Raw genomic sequence first — 25,303 nt, 5'->3', positions numbered from 1 at the left:
TCAATGTATATGTACTTGGTATGGAAAACAGAAAGTGACTTTTTTCCAGATAGAATTATTGATAGTGCATAAAAATCTAAGTGGAAACAAGAATGTGCTTCAATATATTTATGAAATACTCTATAAATTGTTTCTGTGCATTAAACATTTAGAAAATAGACTTTAAATGTCTTCTACAGTCAAATGTCCCCCAGGGAGAAAAATCTTCTCTGCAGACAAATTCATGTCACCCTTGTCTGGTGTGGAAGCCAGGCCTGTGGTGACTCACTAAGTTGAGCCAATCGTGCAGCTGTGCCAGGCCCTGCCCACCCCCTGCTGATTTCCATGTGACCAGAGCACAGCCCACTGTCCTGAGCACTTCTTCATAGACTGCACACACCCTGTACAGCAGTCAGTGCCTGTCAGCACACAGCGTGGACATGAGGACCCCTGCTCAGCTCCTGGGGCTCCTGCTGCTCTGCTTCCCAGGTAAGGACGGACAATGCTGGAGATTAACCAACCCAGCCTAATACAGCCTTGGCTGTCTGGTACTTCAATGAAGGCCTCTTATTACATGATTATCAAAGAGGATATTTGTTTTTGTGTTTCCACTGCCAGGTGCCAGATGTGACATCCAGATGACCCAGACTCCATCCTCCCTGTCTGCATCTCCAGGAGACACAGTCACCATCAATTGCTGGGCCAGTCAGGGCATTAGCAGTTGGTTAGCCTGGTTTCAGCAGAAACCAGGGAAAGCTCCCAAACCCCTGATATACAAAGCATCTAATTTAGAATCAGGTGTCCCATCCAGGTTCAGTGGCAGTGGATCTGGAACAGAGTTCACTCTCACCATCAGCAGCCTTCAGCCTGATGATTTTGCTACTTATTTCTATATGCAGCATAGCAGCTATCCTACCACAGTGATACAAGTCATAACAAAAACCTCCAAGGGAAGCAGAAGTAAGAGACTGGGCTGCCCCAGCTGCTGCTCCTGCAGCCTTCACCTGCTGACAGTGCTGCTCAGATGCATTCCTGAGGGTCACTGGAATATTTGGTAGAAGTAGCTGGGCAGACTTCTCTCTACTCTAGCTCTCTGTTTGTAGCAGTACAAACATGCCAATGCCTCTCCTGATTCAATAGAGCACAGAAATGATCAAGCATGAGGAGTCTGTGAGAGCATTAACTGGGGTTCATTTGTAAAGTAGAAAGAAGCCAGCTAATCCAAGTTGGTTATATTAAATACAAGAAATATATTCTAAGCTACTGCCATTCAAGGATTGGGTACATTACCGAGTAAAGCTAACCACACAAATGGAGTGTTCTCTGGTATTCCTCAACCCCAGATGATCCACCTTTGAAACTGGAGATCTCCTTACTTAGGTCCTTGCCCTGTCTAGACACTAGGGGTGGGTGCCAATGCTCTCAACTGCTTGTAAATCCTGACAGGTGACTTCAATCCTTCCCTCTACCCAGTGTCTGCTGCAGATTTTAGTGCATTCTAAAGCACACTCTTATAACTTTCCATCTTCATGAGGACTCTTCATGCAGAAAATCTACAAGAAATACTGGTGAAATTGGCTTCCAGAAGTAAATGATGGGAGAAGTTGCACACCACAGCAAAACAATTATTACAGCTGTCTACTCCCCAGTCCATTGCTATGATAGAAATCATCAAGTTGTACACTGGTGGATTGGTTTCCTGATTTTTTTTTTAATGTACTTGTCTTGGGGCTTGAAATCAGGGCTTAGGTGCTAATCCTGAGATTTTTGTGCTCAAGGATAGCACTCTACCACTCGAGCCACAGCTCCACTTCTGGCTTTTTTGGTGCTGAATTGGATATAAGAGTCTCACAGACTTTCCTACTCAGACAGACTTCAAATCTCAGTCCTCAGATCTCAGCCTCCTGAATAACTAGGATTACAGGAGTGTGTCTTCTGCCCTGGGAAAACAGAGTAGACTCCTCCCTCCCCTTGGCTAAGTCTCCACCTATTACCTGCATCACCTAGGTAACTGGCACACTTGGAGGCAGCCACCACCTCCTCTCCCTGAGGTCACATCCTCATCCAGTGTGGCCATGCCTTCTTCTCCCCCTGGCCTTTATAGGTCCTGGCCTAACTGTGGTTAAGCCCCTTTTTCTGGCTGTATGGACTTCCAAGGTGACCAGAGGCAGCCTGCAACTCAAAATAAACTTTACCCTGACTGATTCCATGTGTTGCACTCTTTCCTCAGCTGCCAACGTAATTTACCTACCAGTTTCTAGCTCCAGGCCATTCTTTATTGTTATTATTAAGGAGTTGGACCATGGTAGCTTTAAAGCAAAGAAGGAAAATAAATTCCGAAGATATAACGCCAGATTTCTGAACTTAAGATATTCTGGGAGTTTGTTGAATTGCAATGGGAATTCTAAATTTACAATTCCTACTTTAAATATTCTTTTAGGGATTTTTTATCTTTGCATTGTGTTAATTGTATATTTCTAATTAGAGAAAATTATAATGATGTTGTGTTCTGATTCATGAAGAGGGAAATATTTTTAAGTAGCTATGTCTCCTTTAATCTTAAAGCATTAGTTCTCTATTCACTGTGTTTCCACAGACTTTACATCGTTTTTATTATTTCTAATAATTTATTTTTATAGTCCTCATCAGCAAATAAAGATAATTTCCTACTTCATTTCTCAATTTAATATCTTCTTTTCTTTCTTGCTTTATAGAATTTGGAGGACATACTTAATAATTTTGTCTGTAAAGAAATGACAGTGAACATTTCAGCATTCAATACAGTGTGATGGGAAAAATGTTACAAGATTTCACCACTGAGTATGATATTTGTCATAGATTTTACACATATTTTAAACCACTAAGATATTTTTCCATTATTTCTGTCTTCCTTAGACATGAATACCTTTAGAATGATCATGAATAGATGTGGAATATTTAAATATTTTCCACTACTATGCAACTCTTATCTTGTTTATAATCTTGTTACAATGGTTAATTATATGGATCAACAGATTTTTTTAATTGTGAAAATACCATACAGAGTGGTTACAATTACATGGGCAAGGTAACCAGTACATTTCTTTTTTTTTTGTCAGTCGTGGGGCTTGAACTCTGGGCTTCGGTGCTGTCCCTCAGCTCTTCAGCTCAAGGCTAGTGCTCTACCACTTGAGCCACAGTGCAACTTATTAGTACATTTCTTATCAAGCATTGTTGCCTCCTCCTTTTTTCCCCTTCCCATACCTTCCCATCTCCCAACCACCCCCACACCCATCTCCCAGGCCCCCTTCCCCACCCCTCCACCAGCCAAAGATGTAAAGTTCTCAGCAGATTATTTTTAAATCATCTAATTTTAAAATGGCTTTCTATTTGTGTAATATATTAAACTTGCTCTAAATGGCTTCTTAGAACAAAGAAAGTGGGAAAAAAGCAGGAAGAGGAGGAGGAGAACAAGATTAAATTCTCCTTTTCATAAGACAATTTTTGACAATGTGAGGAGGGGAAAAAAGCTGAAGCATCTGGATATGTATGATCAAAGAAGAAGTTACGGTGACCTGTGCTGAAATAAGACTCAAAGACATGTGAGACAGTGAAACCTCAGGACTGCAATCTGCCATAGCCATAGAAGAAGAGGCTTGAAACTCATACAAATACACCATGAAACTGGTTAATTTGGTAGCACTTGGGTTGGAGCTAGGGCCTCGAGCTCATTAGGCTGGCATTCTCCCAATTGAGCTGCACTCTCAGCCCAGTAAAATTATTCTCATGGTTACACAGATAAGGACATTGAGACAAAGAGAGGCTAAGGAACTGCACTGGTGCTACACAATCACTAAACATATGGCATTGTGTCCCTAACCTAGTTATTATCACCCTAAGGCCTACATGAGAAGAGTTGAACTGTATACAAAGATAATTCCAAAATTGAAATAGTACTAATAAAGGTTTATGGACGTACATAAAACAAATCGAAACCCAAAAAATTTTCACAGCCATTGGGAAACATATGGTTTACAGGAATGATGTCTACAATCACAGACTAGAGGCAAAGTGCTGTTCTGGCTTCACAAGGGGATGGCCTTGGGCAAAGCATAGCTACCCAATAAACACAATTTGGAGAATTTGGAAAATACAGCCTGGATTCCTTGTAGGCCAGGATAATGAACATAGTTCCTTACAGTAAAATAGAAAACCAGAAGCTAGAGTGATGGATAATGAAATCTTCAGGGAAATGGTGTCATTCACTCTAGGGTCAGATATAAGACCCACTTCTTTGCTATTAAACCAAACACACACACACACACACACACACACACACACACACACACACACACACACAAACATACACTATTGTGGCCAATAAAGTGATGCTGTTTACTAATTCTGTTAAAGAATGAGGAAGTTTCAAGGCCCTCAAGGAAGATCACTCAACAGCAAATGTCAGATATATCTGCAATATTAGCTTCTCATCAATTCTTCCTTTAACCTCATCCAGTATTTCACTAAAGAAATACCTGGAAGCCTTGGTGCTAGAAGTAGTGAAATAAGACTAGCATCATTACTCTGTCCACAATTTGTCAAATACTGTCTGGCTGATTTTATCTGACAGATGAGTTACAGGGTCATTGAGACTGAAGTCTGCCATCAGACTGAGGTAAGGTATTTTCTCACATAACCACTTGAACCTTTCCAGATGGTTTGCATTCTCCTCCCATTCTGTCCTGCTGTCAAGACCTCACATCAATGCCAAAGCAGAGGTCTGGGCAGAGCTACCTCAGGTAGGACCCAGAGTGAACCATGGAAGCCCAAGCTCAGCCTCTCTGCCTTCTGTTACTCTGGCTCCCAGGTGAGAAAAACAAGAGATAACAATGACCTCTGCTCTGCGACCATAGTAATGAAACCTCCGTGTAGATCGACCATACTCATTTTACAAGGAGACAACATGTTTGTTGAGAAGGTCATGGCTGACATTTCCATTTTCAACCTTGGATACCACTAGAGAAGCTCCACTGATGCAATCTCTAGCCTTCTTCTCTTTGTCTCCAGGAAAAAGAGACAATGTCACCTGCCAGGCTAGTCAAAGTGTTAGCTCCAACTTGGCCTGGTACCACCAGAAACATGGGAAGACTCCCAAACTCCTTATCTATGGGACAATCACCAGAGCGATGGACCTCCCTACCAGGTTCAGTGGCAATGGGTCAGGAAGATATTACTCTTAACATCAGCAGCCTGGAGTCTGTGGATGCTGCAGTTTGTCGCTGCAGCCAGTATGATAATGGGTGTTCCACAGTGATTCAGTGTAAAACAAAAACCTGAGCATTGTTTTTGCAAAGCTACTTCTTTTGTAGGCAGATGGTTTGGTGGTTGCTCAGTTCTGGCATGTATGCCCTTATCTGGGAATCTGCTGTTTCTTTTTTTTTTAGCACAAAGAAAATAAAAGCATAAATCTGCTGTTTCTGAAAAATAAAATAAAAGTTAAACACCTCAGCAACAGCACGCAGGCCATGAGTTCAAGGAACTACACACACACACACACATACACACACACACACACATACACACACACACACACACACACACTCACTCACAAATACTAGTGCATCCCTAAGAGTAAAGATGAACTTTATCACATCTGCCATTTGATCCTGTGAAACATTCAGGTTCCTGTAACAAAAACTTCTAACAATGTCTCTCAGCAACCTGACCATATTTTTTTCTACTGTTATCTCCCACAAAGAAAGACCCAGAAATCCATGTATACAAATGACTTCCTGTTCCCTACAAATACTACCAGGTCTAAGTGGAGAAATGCAAACTCTCAGGCAGAGAGGAAGGATGGAAATTCAGGGTTGTGTGAGAATGCAGCTGTCCACACATCAAGGCCCACTGACCCATCCTAGAGAAGAGATTTGTGATCAAAGCTGAAGCACTTTGAGAGGGTAGCTATAATACTGTTGACAGTAATAATCTGCCACATCTTCAGCCTGCATACTGCTGATAGTAAGGATAAAGTCTCTCCCAGATCCACTGCCAATAAACCTGTCAGGGACTCCACATGACCATAAGTATGTGCCATAGATTAGTGGGTTAGGAGCCTGTCCTGTTTTCTTCTGATAGCAGAATATGTAGTTGTTAACCCTCTGACTGGATTACAGTTCATGTGGCCCATTCTCCTACTGACACAGCCAGAGAGCATGGAGACTGAGTCATCATGATATCCCCACAGACACCTGTAATCACAAATGGACTGTGGTCATTCATACATGCACACACATTCAGACCTCATCATGTATACTTTGAAACACACCATTTAAATGCACCTTCTATTATAAGACAGCATGTAATTGTGTCCATACCCAAAAAAGTCGTTACTTCTTACTACCTCTTTTTACATTTTATTTTGTGTTCCTTTTATAACTGTGATGTATGGAGGGGTATACAAAAATGTACTGAGGGAGTTGATGTACATTAAAAAGATATTGAGTACATATCTTTTTGGATAGTGTCACCACTTACCTTGCCCTCTCTCCCAGTTTTTCCCTCCCATTCACACCCACAAGGTGCATCCACCTATTATCTAATTCAGTCCACATAGTATCCAATATCACTGCTGCATTTGTTTATCCTTTGCACCTCCATCTCTGTGCCCCCTTTACCCTCCAAAAGACAAATAAATGAATGAACAAAACAAAAGGAACAGAAACAACAACAAAGAAAACACTTTTGTTTACATTCAAACCGTTTTTCATCTCTACAAAAGGTAGTAAATGCATCACAGCAGATAAGTTCTCACCAGACACCCACAGAAGCTGGGTGATGAGGACTGGCTTCTCCAGCTCATCTTCTTTCTCCTGCCTGCCGGATGCAGCTCTCTGCTCATGGCAAAGTCTCACATATAAAACCTGCACAGCTGGGACAAGCCTCCAGGGGCCCATGCAAAATGGTCAGGAACTAAGGAAGCAACTGTGTGAGCAGTGGGTTGTGCAAGTTTCTGATGTGGGATCCCAAGGATACCAATACAGACAGCGTAACTGTGTGAACAGAAAACACACAGACATTAATTGAGACATTGTAAGAGCAACTTAGAGGCTCTTACATCCCAGTCTCTTAGATGAATTAGTTAAGAGCTCCTGTTTCAACTCAAAGATAATTTGAAATGGATTCACTATTTCAAATGAACTCTAAATTCTAATTGCTAAACTCCTGAAATTAATAATTTTTAATTGAATAATAAATCATTGTGAAAAAAGAGAGCAATGAGGAAGGAAAGGGAAAGGAAGGAAGGAAGGAAGTAAAAGAGGGAGGGAGGGAAGGCAAGGAGAGAGAGAGAGAGAGAGAGAGAGAGAGAGAAAGTACATTAATAGTAGCAGCTGACAGGTTCCTATTTATATTGTGAAAATACTGTACAGAGGATTTACAATTACATGGGCAAGATAATGAGTGCATTTCTTATCAAACATTGTTCCCTCTTTCTTCTTTGTTTCCACTTCCTATCCCTTCCCATCTCCCCCCTCCTCAGCCGCTCCCCCATCCCCCCACCCTCCAAAGTTGTAAAGTTCATTTTTCAACATAAGGACATGTACTTCTCATTGTTGCAATGGGTCCACCTGTATCCATATTTAAACAATTTGTTTTTTACCTTCCACTCTACTAATTTTACCAATGTCAAATACAGTGACACCAGGGGTTATATCCTGGGGAAAGGACATACAAAGCAACAAAGAAATCATCTTATAAATATGTTAGAAAAAAATCACATGAAAGAAAAAAACCTTTAAATACTTATCTTGGGGTTCATTTCGCCTAACATCAAATTCTCTGACCTTTTCTGCTTGTCTCAGACATGTACTAGTTATTGCAAATAAGGGAAACCATGGTGTCTATGTTTCTTTGGGCCTGGTTTACTTCACATAATATAATTTTTTCCAAGTCTGTCCATTACATAACAAATGGGGCAATGTCATTCTTTCTGATGGAGGCATAGAATTCCATTGTGTATATATACCACATTTTCTTGATCCATTCATCTACTGAGGGGCATCTGGGTTGGTTCCATATCTTAGCTATGGTAAATAATGCTGCAATAAACATAGTTGTGCTAGTAGCTTGAGTATGGTCTTGTTTGTGATCATTTGGGCAAATGCCCAAAAGTGGGATTTCTGGGTCATAGGGGAGCTCTATGTGGAGTCTTTTGAGGACTTCCATACTGCTTTCCAAAGTGGTTGAACAAGTTTACACTCCCACCAACAATGCACTAAAGTTCCCTTCTGTCCACATCCCATCCAGCATCTGTTGTTATTAGAGTTCTTCATTAGAGCCATTCTAATCGGGGTAAGGTGGTATCTCAATGTTGTTTTGATTTGCATTTCTTTTATGGCTAGGGAGGTTGAGCATTTCTTTATGTGTCTATTGGCCATCTTTCTTTCCTCTTCAGAGAAGTTTCTCTTTAATTCTTTAGCCCACTTATTTATTGGGCAGTTGTTTCTTTGAAGATTTGTTTTTGGGGGATTTTATTTTTTGAGTTCTAGGTATATTTTAGATATGAGACCCTTGTTCGTTTTATGGCTAGTGAAGATCTTCTCCCAATCGGTGGGTTTTCTATTGATCTTGCTAGCTATGTCCTTTGCCATGAAGAAGTTCTGCAATTTCATGCAGTCCCAATTGTCCAAACTGTCTTTGATTTGTTGTGTTTCTGATTCTCTTTTAAGAAAATTTGGACCTGTTCCAAGGAGAATTAAGGGTTTCTCCTATTCCATCCTGTAATGTTTTCAGAGTGTATGTTTTAACTCCAAGATCTTTGATCCATATGGAGTTGATTCTGTTGTAGGGTGATATATAAGGATCTAGCTTTAGTTTTCTACAAGTAGTTAACCAATTTTGCCAGCACCATTTACTGACGAGGTTGACTTTCTTCCACTCTATTTTTTAGCTTCCTTATCGAAGACTAGATGGCTATAGGTCTGTAGGTTCATTTCTGGGTTTTCAGTTCTATTCCATTGGTCCTGATGTCTGTTGGTGTGCCACTACCAAGCTGTTTTGATTGCCATGGCTTTGTAGTAGAGTTAGAAATTCGGTATTGATATTCCTCCAGTACTGTTATTTCTGTTAAGGATCATTTTTACTATTGGGGTCTTTTATTGTTCCATATGAATTTTTGTATTGTCACTTCTATTTCCTTGAAGAATGAGGTTCGAATTTTGATGGGTATCACATTGAGTTTATAGATAGCCTTGGGAAGTATTGCCATTTTCAGAATGTTGATCCTTCCAATCCAGGGTAATGGGAGGTTTTGCCACTTTCTAAGTTCTGTTTTAATTTGCTTTTAAAGTTTTCATCATAGAGGTCCTTCACTTCCTTGGTTAAATTAATTCCTAGGTATTTTATTTTTTGTGGGGCTATTACAAATGGAGTTGCTTTCCTAATTTCAGCCATGCTTTTTTATTGTTGGCATACAGAAAAGCCATTGATTTTTGAAGGTTAATTTTATACCCTGCTACTTTGCCAAAGTTTTGAATCAGCTTGAGTCAATTGAGAGTGGAGTCCATGCGATTCTTTAAATGCAAGATCATGTCATCTGCAAAGAGAGAGAGTTTTACTTCTTCTTCCCCTATTTGGATCCCCTTTACGTTTGCATCTTGTCTTTTTGCTGTAGCTAGGCATTCTAATAATAGATTGAAAAGCAGTGGAGAGAGTGTACATACTTGTCTCATGCCTGAGTTAAGAGGAAATGGCTTTAATTTTTCACCATTAAATATAATGCTGGCTGTAGGTTTGTCATATACAGCCTTTATTGTATTGAGGAATGTTCCATGGATTCCTTATTTTTCCAGAACCTTCATCATAAAGGGGTGTTGGATCTTGTCAAATAAATGCTTTTTCTGCAACTATTGAGATAACAATGTTGTTCTTATCCATGCTCTTGTTGATTTGATGAATTATATTAATTGATTTGCATATATTGAAGCAGATTTGCATCCCTAAAATGAATCCTGTTTGATCGTAGTGTATGATTTTTTGGATAAATTGTTGGAGTCGATTGGCCAAAATTTTGTTGAGAAGTTTTGCATCAATGTTCATCAAAGAAATGGGCCTATAGTCCTCTTTCTTTAATGAGTCCCTGCCTGGTTTTGGGATGTCCTCTTTCTTTAATGAGTCCCTGCCTGGTTTTGGGATGAGGGTTACGATGGCTTCATAGAAAGAGTTCAGTAGTAAACTTTCTCTTTCAATTTCAGTGAAGAGTTGGAGGAGTATTGGTGTGAGTTCTGTTTTGAAGGCCTTGAAGAATTCTGCAGTAAAACCATCTGGTCCTGGGCTTTTCTTAGATGGAATGTCTCTTCTTGCTGATTCTATTTCAATGCTTGATATGGGCCTGCTAAGATGGTGTAACTCATCTTGGTTTAGTTTTGGCATGTCAATATTTGCTAGGAAAAGGTCCATTTCTGCCAAGTTCTCAAACTTATTAGCATAAAGGTTTGAGAAGTACTTCCTTGTAATATTCTGAATCATGGTTGTTTCTGTGGTGATATTTCCATTCTCATCTCTAAGTTTATTTGTGTGTGTTCAATTCTTTTTCTGATAAGTTTGCTAAGGGTCTGTACATTTTGTTAATTTTTTATAAGAACCAACTCTTTGTTTTGTTGATTCTTTCTATGGTGTTTGGATTCTAATTCATTTAATTCTGATTTAATTTTAATTATTTCTTTCTGTCTACTGGATTGGGGTTTATCTTGCTGCTCTTTTTCAAGGAGGTTCAGGTATCTCATCAAATTGTTGGTTTTAGATCTCTCCAATATGTTGATGTAGGAACTCAGAGCTATAAACTTGCCTCTGAGTAGTGCCTTTGCTGTGTCCCAGAGAAGCTGTTAATTTGTGTGCTCATTTTTGATGAATATCATAAACATTGGAATTTGTTTCTAACCTCTTCCTTGACCCACTGGTGATTAAACAGTGTGTTTTTCAGCCTCCATGTGTCACAGGACTTTCTTTGGTGGCTTTTGGTGTTGAGTTCTAATTTTATTCCCTTGTGGTCTGAGAGAATGCAAGGTATAACTTCAATCTTTCTGAATTTGGACAAGTTGGCTTTTTGACCTAAAATGTGATCCCTTTTGGAAAATATTCCATGTGCTGCCGCGAAAAACGTGTATTCTGATGCTGCTGGGTGAAATATTCGGTAGATGTCTGTTAAATCTAGTTGTTCTATGCAGTTGTTTAGATCTACTGTTTCTCTGTTGAGGTTTTGCCGAGTTGATCTATCTAGTGGGGATAGTGGTGTGTTAAAGTCCCCAACAATTAATGTCTTTGGATCTATGTGAGATTTGAGAGAAAATAGTATTTCTTTGACAAATTTGGGTGCTCTGTTGTTTGGCAAATAGATATTTAAATTTGTAATAACCTCTTGAAGGAGACGTCCTTCTTTATCTCTTCTCACTAATTTTAATTTGAAGTCTATTTTATCTGATATTAGGATTGAAACTCCTGCCTGTTTGTTGGGGCTGTTTGCTTGGTAGATTTTGGTCCAGCCTTTCACTTTCAAAATATGTTTGTTTTTATGGGCAAGGTTTGTCTCCTGAAGACAGCAGATAGAAAGATCTTGCTTTTTAATCTAATTAGACAGTCTATGTCGCTTAATTGGAGAGTTAAGTCCGTTAATGTTGAGAGATAGGACTGAGAGGCATTTGGGAGTTCCTGCCATTTTATCCTTTCTTGGGGGCTGTGGCAACTGGGTTCTTCCTATGGTTCTTGGATTCTCAGTTTGGGTGGGTTTTCTTGGCCTTTATTGTGGTTTTGTTGGTTTTCTATGTGTAGGACATCTGAAGAATCTTTTGTAGGGATGGTTTGGTGGAAATATATTTTTTCAATTTTTCTTTCCTATGGAAGGTTTTTATTTGACCTTCAGTTCTGAAGGAGAGTTTAGCTGGGTACAGTATTTTTGGTTGATAGTTGTTTATCTTTAGGGCATGGCATACATCATTCCAGGCTCTTCTTGCTTTGATTGTTTCTGCTGAGAAATCTGAGGTGATTCTAATTGGTTTCCCTATATAGTTGATTGATCTTTTCTCCTTGACAGCTTTAAGGATGTTTTCCTTGGTCTGAATTGATCCTGTGCCAATTATAATGTGACAGTGGGATTTCCTTTTCTGGTCTGGTCTATTTGGAGTTCTAAAAGCTTCTTGTATCTGAATAGGCCTATCTTTTTGCATGTTTTGGAAGTTCTCTGCTAGGATCCTATTAAATAAATTTCCTAGACCATTAAGTTCTGTCTCTAGGTGCTCCTCTACACCCATTATCCACAGATTAGGCCTTCTGATGGTTTCTTCCAAGTGTTGAATAGATCTATCATATTTCTTGGATTTGTCTTGGATGGTTGTATGTTCTTTCTCCATAATATCTAGGCTGTCTTCAATCTCCCAGGTTTGATCTTCTGTATGGTCTAACCTACTATCAAGACTTTCTACTTTTTTTTTTCTTTTCCTTCTAGTTGGTCAGTTTTGATGGCTTCAAATTCTTTGTTGGAGCTTTGTTTTAGATCTTGTATGAACTTCTTTACTTCCTTAATTTGGTGTTCAGTGTTTATTCTCAAATCACTTAGTTGCTTTGTTATGGTTTCCTTGGACTCCCATTCCTTCTTTTGGGCTCCATTCAGCATTCCCTTTGTGGTCGACCTGGTTTCCTACAGCTGTCTGTCTATGGATTCCATGAATGCCTCTATAGATTTTTGTCTTTTCCAATCCTGCTCTCGCAATTCCTGTATTACTCTTTGATGAGCTTCCTCACGTTCACGCATCTCCTGTAGTTCTCTTTGACTGTTCTCAGCCTGCTCACCCAATTCCTGTCTATCTCTTTGACTGTTATCAGCCTGCTCATGCCATTCCTTTATTTCTATTTTAGTGTTCTCAACCTGCTTATGCAATCCCTGTATCAATCTTTGAGTAGATTCCTCATGCCCATGAGCTTCCTGTATTAACCTTGGTTTGCCTCATCTCTCTCCCTATCAAGCTCACACTGAGTCATTTTCAGGTTTTCCATGTTTTCATTTACCATGTTTACCAATAATGTGTGTACAGCTTTTTGTGAACTTTCCTCTGGATTATTCATTATCTATTCTGTCACCTAATTATCATGAATGGAAGTTGAGATACCGGGACCTGCCATTTTTCTTGTGTTTTTCCAGCTTGTTCTGCCCATTTGGTATAAAAGTAACACCAGTGTTGTGCTAGAACACTATTGTATGGTAAGCATTAACCAAAGTCCTGTAATTGCACAGAAAAATGTCTGCCGATGATATCTAGTTCAACAGATACAGTCTATCCAACATCAAAAAACTATGGTATTAATGGGCTAAGAAGAGCAAAGAAAGAATTTGGCAAACCAGAAATTATTAGGTTTAGGGAGAAATGTGGGGAACAATAAGGTTAGAAGAATGTGGAAAGGTAAAACGAGAGTAAAATTAACCAAGTCCTAACCTCAATGACGGACATAGATTGAACAGATTGATAAGAGAGAGAAGTAAAAAAGAAAAAAAAGAGACAAGAAAAAAATGGAAAAACAAAAATTTAAATTGAAAAAGTGAAACACTTAAAAATTATGCAAGAGCAAAGAAGTAATATTGAGAGACGAACAAGGATATGCTTAGAGGAGGAGAGGGATAGAAAGGAGACCTGAAAAACTAAAAAATAATAATACTTAAAATATTGTATAGGTATAAAGAAATAATACTGCTATTAAGTAATTTGAGCCAAAGAAATTTAAAATTGAGTAATAAATTTCTGGATTAAGTGTGTACACATACACAATGGGCGATAAGGTCTAATAATTGACGATGGGTATATCTGAGGATGAGTAGAACTGCAATTAAGTCACACAAAAAAGAATGAAAGAAAAGAAAAAGTAAAAGAATGAGAAAGGGGGATGGGAAGGTGGCTCAGTGGTAGAGCGCTTGCCTTGCATGCATGAGGCCCTGGGTTCGATTCCTCAGCACCGCATAAACAAAAAGGAAAAAGCCGGAAGTGGCACTTGGCTCAAGTGGTAGAGCACTAGCCTTGAGCTGAAGAGCTGAGGGACAATGCCCAAGCCCAGAGTTCAGCCCCACGACCAGACTCCCCCCCAAAAAATGAGAAAGAACAAAAAAAAAAGAAAAAGGAGCAAAACGGCAGTAGAGATTTAACAAACAAAAAAAAGGACACACACACATATACACCTAAAATAAAAATAAGAGGAAGAAAAAAATGATTAATAGAAAACAATTTTTTATTACAAATTAAAATTTTTAAAAAAGATGTAAAAAAAAGTTCTTTGATTTTTTGGGGGGTAGGGGTGGATGGGAAGATCCTGTATCTTCCCTGTGTCCATAACCAGTCTCTTGGTGGAGTCTCTGGTCTGTTTGTGGTGTTTGGTTTTCCTGGGGCTTGATAGGGTTCTCTAAGTCACTTTGTTTGGGCAGGCAGAAAAAATGCTCTGCGTTACCAGGACTTTGTGATCCTCTTCCTAGGCTAGTTCAGTGGGAGAGAGATGTGCTTTGCATATCACAAAAGAGGGAGATGGCTGTTTCCACTATCTTGGAGATGCTGTGATGAGGCTGGGTTCTGGGTAGAGTTGAGGCCTTTCAGGAAACAGTAGCTTTTCCCTGAGGGGCTAGCTTCTGAGACACTCACAGAGCACATACTGGAGCCATTCTCAGGGTTTATGTTTACTGAATTTCAATTGATTGTCTAGGCTCCTATGGGGGGGCAGACTCTGGCTCTGTTGACCCAGTGAAGAAAGTCACTTCTCCGTGGGGCTGGGTGACATTCCCCTGAGTGGAGTTGAGCCTGGCAGGTCAGATTAGGTTCCTGTGACCTGCTAAATGACTCTTGTTCTCTCCCAAGGCCTGAGTTGGAGCTAGCTGCTCAACCGGGCCTTTGTCATTATCAAAGATGGAGATCTCCGGTAGTGGGGGCAGGGGTGGCCTTCCCTCCTGTGTTCCCTGAGAAGGAGTGAGGATGTCAGGGTTCTACTCACACTGGAGTTTTGTTTCCTGGATCATCTCTGGTCTGTGATCTGCAGGATGAAGATATCTGCTCCTTGTCATATCTTGGTGGTTTTGAGTAGAATCCCCTCCCCTGCTGCGTCTGGTGCTTTGGTCCCAGACTCTCTGTGTTGTAAGTGTGGCAGCTATGGCCACCGCTGCCACCCCTGAAGCAGCAGCCATTTAAGTTGGCAAGTGCTCAGATCTGTCTCCTTGCCTGGATTTTCCTTCTCTGGCCAAACTCTCTGTACTGTGATGGCACACTTAGTGTAATTCTCTGGCTTAGGACTGTTCACTGGAACACTAAAACTGCTTTCTATGTTTAGCCTCCAGCTTCTCTTACACCATCTTCCCAGAAGTTTTTTGAGGAGTTCTTATCACACTCTGTCTGACTGCATCCTGAAAAGACTAAGAAGCAAATGACACTGGTTTCATTTGTCATCCATTCCTTGTCCAGATGCTTCGATAACAAGATATATTCATGTTGGGATTTGACATCTGAGGAAAGAATATGATGTATCCTAAACTCAAACATGAATGCACGAGTCAAAACTGGAGTGAGAGTAGTGAAAACTGTCTGTGTTGTGTCCATTTCCTACATATCCCTGTCTTGTTAATTACAATGGAATATGTTTAGCTTTCCTTTGAGTAATGGAAGTGTACATTTCATATACCTGAAAAATAAAAGTCATTTCACATTGATTCTCCATTTATTTGCAGTCTCCCTTCACCATCTTTCATGGAAAAACAGGACAGGAACCTCCAAATTATGAGCCAAAATAGACTTCTTCAAACATGTTGTGTAGTCACTGTAACAGAAAGCTAACAAGCATGGTGAATTAAACAGTGTAAATAGTATTGCATATTTTATTTTTGCTTCTATTATTTTTATTTGTTATTATCTTTATGAACTTGTGGAAGGGACTTTCAATATATCATGTCAGTTTATCAGTGCATTTTGTTCAATGTCACCCACTTCATACTTCTCCCCATCTCTCACTACTCATACCTTCAATTTACCTAGTTGCATTTCTATCCGGACCCAAAGTTATATATGCTGCATGGTTTCCCTCATTTGTAATAACTGGAATACATCTAGGATATTCTTCACATCTAGTCTTTTAACCCCTGGATGACTGTGCTGAAAGATGGCCAGAGCTCATCATGCTATACATATGTTTATTTTCTGGCAATTTGGAGGCAATTGCCAGAATAAAAGAAAATCAACGTGACGATTGCATTGTTTGAAACTTTGACACCAGAGAATTGAGGGTGATATTTTCTGGGAGAGGGATGCCCAACAGAAAGCAAATTTGGAAGGCATGCAGGACTTCAAGAGGAAAACATTCAAATGGAGACCTCCAACTAAAAACATTCCTTAAGGGGTTATCAATGTGCAATTCTGAATGAGAAGAAGCAGTCTGGACTAGAAGTGAAAAGTTAGGACACAGAGTGATCATTAGGCAATTTAATACACAAATAAAGGCATTCTGGGCCCTGGAAGGTAGCCCAATATCTAGAAGTCAAAAAGGACAAGGAACAACTTGCATGGACCCTGAAAAGGAGCAGCTAACTACTCTAGAGTAGAACTCTGTGTGATATTCCAGAACCAAGACCCTGTTTAAAAAACATCTTTTCCATTTGAAATGTTCAATTAATGTGTTGATTGAAGAGAAATGTTTCATTCATGCTAGGCTGATATTAAATGGCTCATGCTTTCATGTAGAGGCTCACAACTCTCACATATCAAGTTGAAAACTTGGAAAATAAACTATTCACCATAAAAAAAAAGAAAAGCAAGTGGGCCAGACACCAATGGCTTACCATCTATACTCATAGCTCCTCGCAAGGCTGAGGTTTGAGAATCAACAGTTTAGAGCCAGTCCTGGCAGACAAATCTGACATTTTCTTATCTTCAAATAACCATGGAGAAAAGTGGAAGTGGAGGCATCGTTCAAGTGGTAGAGAGTAATCCCTGAACTAAAAACCCAACTAAGAGCAGAGCAGCAAGAGCCCTTCAGTTGAACGCCAGCACAGGAGAAGAGTGTGGAGGTGATGGGATGTTGGCCTTTGATGCCTCCTGCTGGTCAGCTTCATGGACACAAAGTCTACTGAGGATGATTGTTCATCCTTCCTCTTCCAAAATACCTTAAATATTTACCTTCCACAAGTCATTTACTAAAATAAGTTCAGAACTGATTTCAAAATCATATATAGGTATATGTGTGTACACACACTGAGACATGATCAATTATATAGGACTCTAGACATTAACATTCAAACGCCAAAGGAGGATATGCATAGGAGTGGTGCACAAAGCCTCAACAGCTGTGTACAAATGATCATATAAAATACTATTCTATGAAATGAACTCCAAGAAAAGGAAACAAGAGATACTCTTTAGTTGCCATTGTTGCTACTTTTATTTTCCTTTCCTTTTGTCTTGTTAGTTTGCATTTGGGAAGTTAAGAGAGGGTACATAAAAGGTGGAATAGAGATGAACAAATGCAACAGTGATACTTACTTGACACTATGGAAAATGAACTGGGTATCTTGTTGGTGGAGATGGGATGGGAAATCCAGCAGAGTGTGACTGAGGGGAGATATGATTCAAAAAGAATTGTACTCATACTCATTGCGTGACTCATGAAACTATACACCTCTGTATATCATCTCTACAATAACATTTTTAAAAACTAAGCATCCCATCGAAAGATAAGAAAGGATGCCACTTAGAAATTTTGCCTAGTTGATTTCTAGTACTATTCTCATCACTTGAATCCAGTCTCCCACTCAGCTACTTCAACCTACAGTCACAGACTTCTCAGAAACTGCTCTGTACAGGAAAAGCAACTCCATCATCTGGTACTCCATAGTGTATTCATTGCAAGCTTATGGCAAAATTGTCAATACATCTAATAATTAGACAGAATAACAGATACACAACAAGGCAAAAAGCTCCAAAGCATAGCTTAAATACTGTAGAGCCACAATACAAAACTGTCCCAACTGACATTTTTGTTTCTTTGGTTTTGTTGGTATTTGTTGCTTGCTTATTTTTTCTGGATCTTGCCATATAACTTAGGTTGCCCTTGATCTTGATATCTCCATGACTGCTGATATTATTCTCATGAACCACCTTCCCACTTTCTACTAACATTTCCTTATTGACAACAGAATAATATAGTAGAGGGTTGTAATCCTATACTGAATACAATGTTCTGCTCAGAAGTGGCACTGTGGCTCCAAGTAATAGTAGCACACTTACCTTGAGCAAAATAGCTAAGGGACAGAGCCAGACCCCAAGTTCAAGCCCCACAACCAACAACAAAAATAATATCCTGCCCATGCCACCTTGTCAAAGGGCAAGTACCAAAGACTCTAAGAACACAGCCAATTTTCAAATACCTGAGAATTCTATCCTCACCCTTTTTATGATATTGATCCTGAAGATGCATGCCTCCCAAATACTACTTTAAATAAGGCCCTATGTTTTGCTTGGGTTGAAATGAACTGTAATCCCCCAGTTTACACCACCCAAGTACCTAAAATTACGTATATGAGCCGCATCAGGTTGACTTTGGAGAAAGTCATGGTCTCCATTTTGTCTTTATGGCCATGTTCCATGGCAGATGAAGAAACTCCCAGGCAAGCTGCTCTGTAAAAGACAGGTGAGTACTGATAACACGCAAAACAGACTTTCAACATTCTTTAGGCCCCAGACCTCTCAGATTCCCAGTACAAATGTGCGATTTGTGGTTTATTAGTCTCTTCATTCCTGCTATAACTCTCTCCTCCAAACTAGGTACTCAATTGTTATTGTAAATAAGTGTGTGATAAATTGGCACATTGTTCCCATAGAGGTACAAAGTCTTTTTCTAAACATTACATATTATTAATTAACATGAGATATAAAGACTGAGAATCAAAGTCAGAGGAACACAAAATAACGTTAATATATACTAACATTAATATGCAATGGCATTTCTTTGTGCACATTTAGAAAGCCTATAGAGATGTCAGAGATGTCAGTGCCCCCAGAAGGGTCAGAACTGACAGGTTGCTTGCTCTGAGCATGGAAGAGAAAGGACACCTGTCAAAGAAAGAAGTTAACCTTCTAGGAGTAGGAAAGGGCAACAGAAATATTCTCTCTGACACTCTACAAATGAAAAGGCACTCTGCCAACACATTGAGCCCTGTGTCCAGAACTATTAATTTCCCATTTTTCCTCTTCAAGTCATAGAAACTTTGGTCAATTGCTGCAGAAAACCAATACCTAGGCTTCTTGCTGAATTATCCTATAGGAAACTTCCATGCAGAAGGATCTAAAAGACCTGTGTGCCCTGATTTTCTGTTGAGCAATGCAAGCTTTCTCATCCAGAAGCAGGAAACACGGGCTCTCAGCTAGATGGAGGAAGTATGCAAGTCCAGGGGGTTGCAATCAGCTGGACAGACTCTGAGGGAGAAAAATTAAGGACTCAGGAGTATTGTACTCCTTTTATGGCTCTAAGAAAAAGAATTCAATTTCTGACCTTCTTCAGTGCTGACTTCTTCTCATATTCTCAGATCTGAACTCTACTAATACAACATGACCCATCCTTTCCACCATCAACTCCTTTTTTGGACATTCCTTACTCAACATTATAAGGACCCTTGGGATGACTTCAGACTCACTCAGAATATTCAAGATATCTCTCCTGTTTGGTAATGTTTAACCAAATCACATCTCCCAAGCTCTTTTGGATACACATGATAACATTATTAGGCTTAAGATACTTAAACATCTATTTCTCTGGAGGAGTAGGTAGTATACATCTCTAACAACTGTTCTCATCTCCTTCCAAACTTTCTTCCTCTAAAGTAGATTGAAAATCATGTGGTCAAGCTAGGCTGGTGGCTCATGCCTGTAATCCTAGCTACGCAGGAGGCTGAGAACTGAGCATTGTGGTTCAAAGCTAGCCTGGGCAGGAATGTCCATGAGAATTTTGTCTCCACTTAACCACCAGAAAACCAGAGGTATGGCTGTGGCTCAAGTGGTAGAGCACTAGCCTTGAGCTAAACAGCTCACGAAGAAAACCCAGGACCAGAGTCCAAGCCCCTCAACTGACCAAAACAAACAAACAAACAAAAACAAGGTAGATTTTTAAATCAACAGAGCACAAAGAAATCTCGGGTTTAGATCCTGACACCTATGAGGTTTAAAGTCTGCAGCAATCTTCTGTCACTGCCTTCTATGTGAACTTCATGTTACCTACAAATTGGTCACAGAATCCAATGAGTTGGTGAGCCAGAAAACAGAATTCTTTGCAGCTAGATTTATTCTAAGAAATGTTTGTAGATGGAAATTAAAGTGTTCTAGGATTCTCTCCATTTTCCTAAACACCAATGAAATATGGTAAAAAATTTTAGATACATGTTATTCAGGAACAACTATGTCTCTGTGGAGTTTGTCCATGTGTCTTGGGTGGGTCTTTTGAAGTCCAGCTCCCATTCCTGTATAGAGTTTTCAGCTCATGTATTGGGGTTTGAATCAGGGCCTCACATTCCACTTCTTGCTTACTTGCTTGGTTGGCACTCTAGCAGGTGACCCACATCTCCAGCCTGACTTTTTACTGGTTAGTTTGGAGATGAAGTCTTGAAGAATTTCCTTCCTAGGCTGACTTCAAACTTTGACCTTCTAGATCTTAGCTTCCTCTGAGTAGTGAGGATCATTGGCATGTGACATTGGTCCCCATGGATCTGGACAAATATCTACTTATGACTTGAATTATAAACACTTAACAGTCATTTAATCTTTTGAATCGCATGAAAGCTTGGCATTACCTTTCTAGTTGTGAGTAATCTGAGAGCAGTTACACTTAAATTTGTATTTGGACACACAGAGAAAAATTCAAATTTCTTCAGTTTAACCCACAAGCAAGTCACCATCTTAGCACCATCTTAGAGGTCTCTATAGGAAATAAACTGGGGGGCTGGGAAGTAGCTCAGTGGTAGAGCCCTTGCCTTGCATGCCTGAGGCCCTGGGTTCGATTCCTCAGCACCACATAAGCAAAAAGAAAAAAGCCGGGAGTGGCGCTGTGGCTCAAGTGGTAGAGCGCCAGCCTTGAGCTGAAGAGCTGAGGGACAGTGCCCAGGCGCAGAATTCAGGCCCCACGACCAGACTCCCCCTAAAAAAAGAAAGAAAGAAACTGGGACAGCAGAGAGGGAGACCTGGAAGGCCACACAGCAGTGTGCTACATGCCCCATATGCCAATTTCAGATAGTCCAGCATTGGGTCAAGATCAAGTATGACTTGAAGCAAAACACAATCTATAGGAAGCTGTTGTTCTCTCTGTTAGCTCTGGTCTTTGAGAAGTGTGAGCTGGCAACCTGTTCTCTCAGGAACCTTGCATGGCCATCAGGGACATCTGTTCTTCCCACTCCCTTGAGGAGGACACTGCAGTCTTCACCAAGCACGGCCTCAGGACAAGCTAATCCTTTCATCAAATCCAAAGCTGTATAGTCTGATGATATAGCAATACAAGTATGAAGGTTTCACCTTTTGCAGGTAGAAAATGTCCATAAACTGTGTGATAATTTCTGCCACTGGTATAGTAGTGATTTGAAGGGGAAAATGCCCATCAACCCCATCAGTAATGAAAGAGATGGCAGCTCAAAGTCACACTGTGAATATCTTTCAGTCTCTCCCACAAATCTTGCTGACCATAACCCTTAACCCTTTGACATCATGATGGTATGACCTCCCCCTACTCAGCAGGCACCCAGGACCTTCCAGTGGGGCCATGCTTCCCAGAGTGGAAATAAGAGTAATGAGCAAGGGGATGGTTTAGACAACAGTGAAACTTCACCTGGCACAGGTGACAGTGACCATCCAAACAAGGAAAAAGCACTACAACAAAAGAGATATTTTCCCCTAAGTAGCAACAAATGTTATGAGAGCCTGGCTCTTCCAGTTCCTCATATATCCCTACCCTTCTGAAGAGCAAAAAATACAATTAGTACAAGACAAAACACTCACAATTCTCCAAGTACACAACTGGTTTAGTAATGCCAGGAGGAGAATAGTGCAGCCATGATTGACAGTCAAATTGAGCAAGTGAGCCTGGCTGAATATAATCCTGAGTGTCAAACAATAGAGAGCTTTGTATTGGATGATCAGTAACACATGAGGATGTTGACATTTAACATGAAATTGCAGACAATTGTGATTAGGTTTTATTTTCCTCATTTTTCATCAAGCGACAGAGGACCAATACAACAAGAACACAAATGTGAAAGAAACCATGGGCTTACTGAAAAAGTTCTGTCTAGGTAAAGATCTTCTGGGAAAAGATTCCAAGAGTTAAAACTAGAGTAATATAAATACAGCAGCTAAGTTAAACTTGTACATTTCTGTTGATCACTCCATTATCTTGCCTCAAATTGTCATAGAAGAGAACATATATGTATATGGAGATAAAGGTGTGTACACATACACATATATATATGTATATATATATATATACACACACACACAAACACACACTTGTTTTCCACTATGTATATTGTTACCAAAAGAATGACTGTTTGAAAAAAATAAACAATGACTGTTTGCTTCATCAGTGAATTCATTACCCAGAAGAGACTGGATATATTTTATATTATGTGACCTGTTGGGTCATGCTAAGAAGCATGACAGGCCTTGGATAGACCTTGTCACTCATCACTAACTCCAGCTTCAAGAATGTATATACACTTCTCTAATTTGGGGAAAGGAAGGGAAAAAACACAATGCTTAAATAGGGATACAGGTTGACTCATTCTAACAATGAGATTTACAAGACACTATGTTGAAAAATGAACTTTACAATTTAGGTGGGGAGAGGGAGAGTGTAGTTGTGGGGGTGGGAGGGAAGGGATGGTAGGGGAAAAACAAAGGAGGAGGCAACAATGCTTGATAGGAAATGTACTCATTACTTTGCTCATGTAACTGTAACCCCTCTATGCAGTACTTTTACAATAAAAAACATAGTTTTGAAAAAGAATGTGTTTTCATGCCCAGCCTTTGTTCCTCCACAACCTGTTAGTTAGTTTCAAAACAGATCTTTATATAGTTTGTGCTTCATGAAGAAATTCTTATTATGATTTTGAGGGACACATCTTCAAAGAGCTTTCAATGAAGATTTAGAGACAGAGCAGGAGATCCTTCCAGTTCTTTGTCTAGGCTGGAGACAAAACAATTTTTAGATGGGCAGCTTTGCTCAACACCAAAAGAAGTTTTGAATGCTCACTGCACCACAACTACTCCTTTATCTGAAATTTATAGTATGGAAGATTGAAAGGAACAAGAGAAGATTGTAACAAAATTCATAGAGTTGCATCTATGGATTGTTTCAGGTTAGATATTCTATGTATTTAGCTCATTTGGAAAACACAAAAGAATGTGTGGTTTTATATGTCCATGAATTGTTTTCTCAGCAATTGAGCCTCCCTAGAAGAAAATATCATTCCCTTTAAGCTTTGTCATATTTACACTAAAATATTTATTTGAAGAATGTGAGATTATGTTGAAAAGGTGTTAAGTCACAAAATGTGGGCATTTACCCAAATGACCACAAACAATATCTTACTAAAGCTACCAGCACAACTATGTTTACTGCAGCATTATTTACCCTAGTTAACATAGGGAACCAACCCTGATGCCCCTCAGGAAATGAATGGATCAAGAAAATGTGGTATATATACACAATGGAATTCTATGCCTCCATGAGAAAGAATGACATCGTCTCATTTGATAGGAAAAGGAAAGACTTGGAAAAAATTATATTAAGTGAAGTAAGCCAGGCTCAAAGGAACATAGGTCCCATGGTATACCTTATTTGCAATAACTAGTATATGTCTGGGACAAGCAGAAAAGGTAAAAAACTATGGACATATAACCAGATAAGATGATGTTAAGCAAAATGAACCCCAAGATAGGAACACAAATGGTTTTTCTTTCTTGCTATTGTTTCTAACATCTTTATAAAGTACCACGTGATTTTTTGTATGTTCCTCTCCCATGGTATAACCCCTGTTTTCACTGTATTTGATATTGGTCTAATTTGTGGAGAGGAAGGGAAAATACAAATTGTTTAAATAGGGATACAGGTTGACCCATTGCACCAATGAGATGTTTAAGACACTATGTGGAAAAACTAACTTTACAATTTAGGCGCGGGGAGGGGGGCTGAAGGGGAGAGAGAATTGAAGTTGTGGAGGAGGGAGGGAAGGAATGGTAGAGGAAGGAGGAGGCAACAATGCTGGATAAGAAATGTCTTCATTACCTTGCTCATGTAACTATAACCCCTCTGTACAGTATTTTTTACAATAAAAAATGTTTAAAATGTGTAAATGAATACATTATTTTTGAAAAAAAAAGTGTCCACCCAAACATGTTCTACTTAATATTTTAGGATAGGTCAAATATCAACAAATCCAGCTTGGATATGTATTGCCAGTTCCTTCCAGTGGACAACATTCCAGTGGAAAAATTACTCATGGCATGTGTTCATACTGCCAAGAGAGATAGGAGAATATGAGACACTTTACAGAATTTACTGAATTTCCTTCACCTCCACTCTTGCTGGATAAGAAACTATGTTTTAGGTTGGGGTAAAGGCAGTTTTGTTCACAGATGCAAGGGCACATTCCAAAAGGTAGGTAATTGGATATACGGGTATAGGAAAGTTGAAGCACACTAAAGAACAGACATTCATCCTGTCTTTGTATAGGATTGTTGCTTTGTAATGTCAATCATTCAGAATCCTGTATAAACATGATGAGGAAAATGCTCAAACCAGAGTTGTCTGTTGGCATCTCCACATGCACCAGTCAGTCAAACTGGTCATTCAGCCATGACCAGTAAAGACTTATTGCAAGCTATGCATTATCTATTGCTAAGGCTGACTGCAGCTCAAACCAATGGGGAGAAATAACTTTGGGTTACACTCACTAAGATGAGGGGCTGAGGCTTGTATGTACCTATCCTCTCATCACCACTGAGGAAATGCTGAAAGTGCTTATTCCTGACACAGTATCCTTTTGATTTATAAGCACATGTCTCCTCTCTTGGTTCAAGATGGCTGGTAGAAGTGAGCACATACATATTGAAAAACAATATCAAGGTATTTTTAAAAATCTAGATATTGCCTGATAATCTAGTTAACAACAGTTTAGAATTTTACACCTTTCTAGCAACTAGATTCTGGCAGCATGCTTTATAGCCAGTTCCTATAAAGTACTGGCTCCTGGAAACAGTGTAGGAGGATTTTACTTAGGTATCAGTGTTATAATTTGGTT

At 39.6% G+C, this 25,303-nt stretch overlaps 1 long non-coding RNA gene and 1 pseudogene across 1 annotated transcript; one reads left to right on the top strand and one right to left on the bottom strand.

The window, feature by feature from the left end:
- Positions 1-781: 781 nt before the first annotated feature.
- Positions 782-19,631, bottom strand: LOC122116753. The gene is made up of 3 exons (XR_006149025.1): positions 19,619-19,631; positions 14,815-14,817; positions 782-868 (listed from the first exon to the last, which is right to left on the bottom strand). It is a non-coding gene; the product is annotated as an uncharacterized LOC122116753 (long non-coding RNA).
- A 765-nt stretch (positions 19,632-20,396) lies between these two features.
- On the top strand, positions 20,397-22,059 carry LOC122116777 (annotated as a pseudogene).
- The last annotated feature ends 3,244 nt before the right edge of the window (positions 22,060-25,303 follow it).

The sequence above is a fragment of the Dipodomys spectabilis genome, unplaced genomic scaffold, assembly GCF_019054845.1.
Source record: "Dipodomys spectabilis isolate Male_0828 unplaced genomic scaffold, ASM1905484v1 ptg000137l, whole genome shotgun sequence".
Lineage (NCBI taxonomy): Eukaryota > Metazoa > Chordata > Mammalia > Rodentia > Heteromyidae > Dipodomys > Dipodomys spectabilis.
This window is presented reverse-complemented; position numbering and strand designations above follow the sequence as displayed.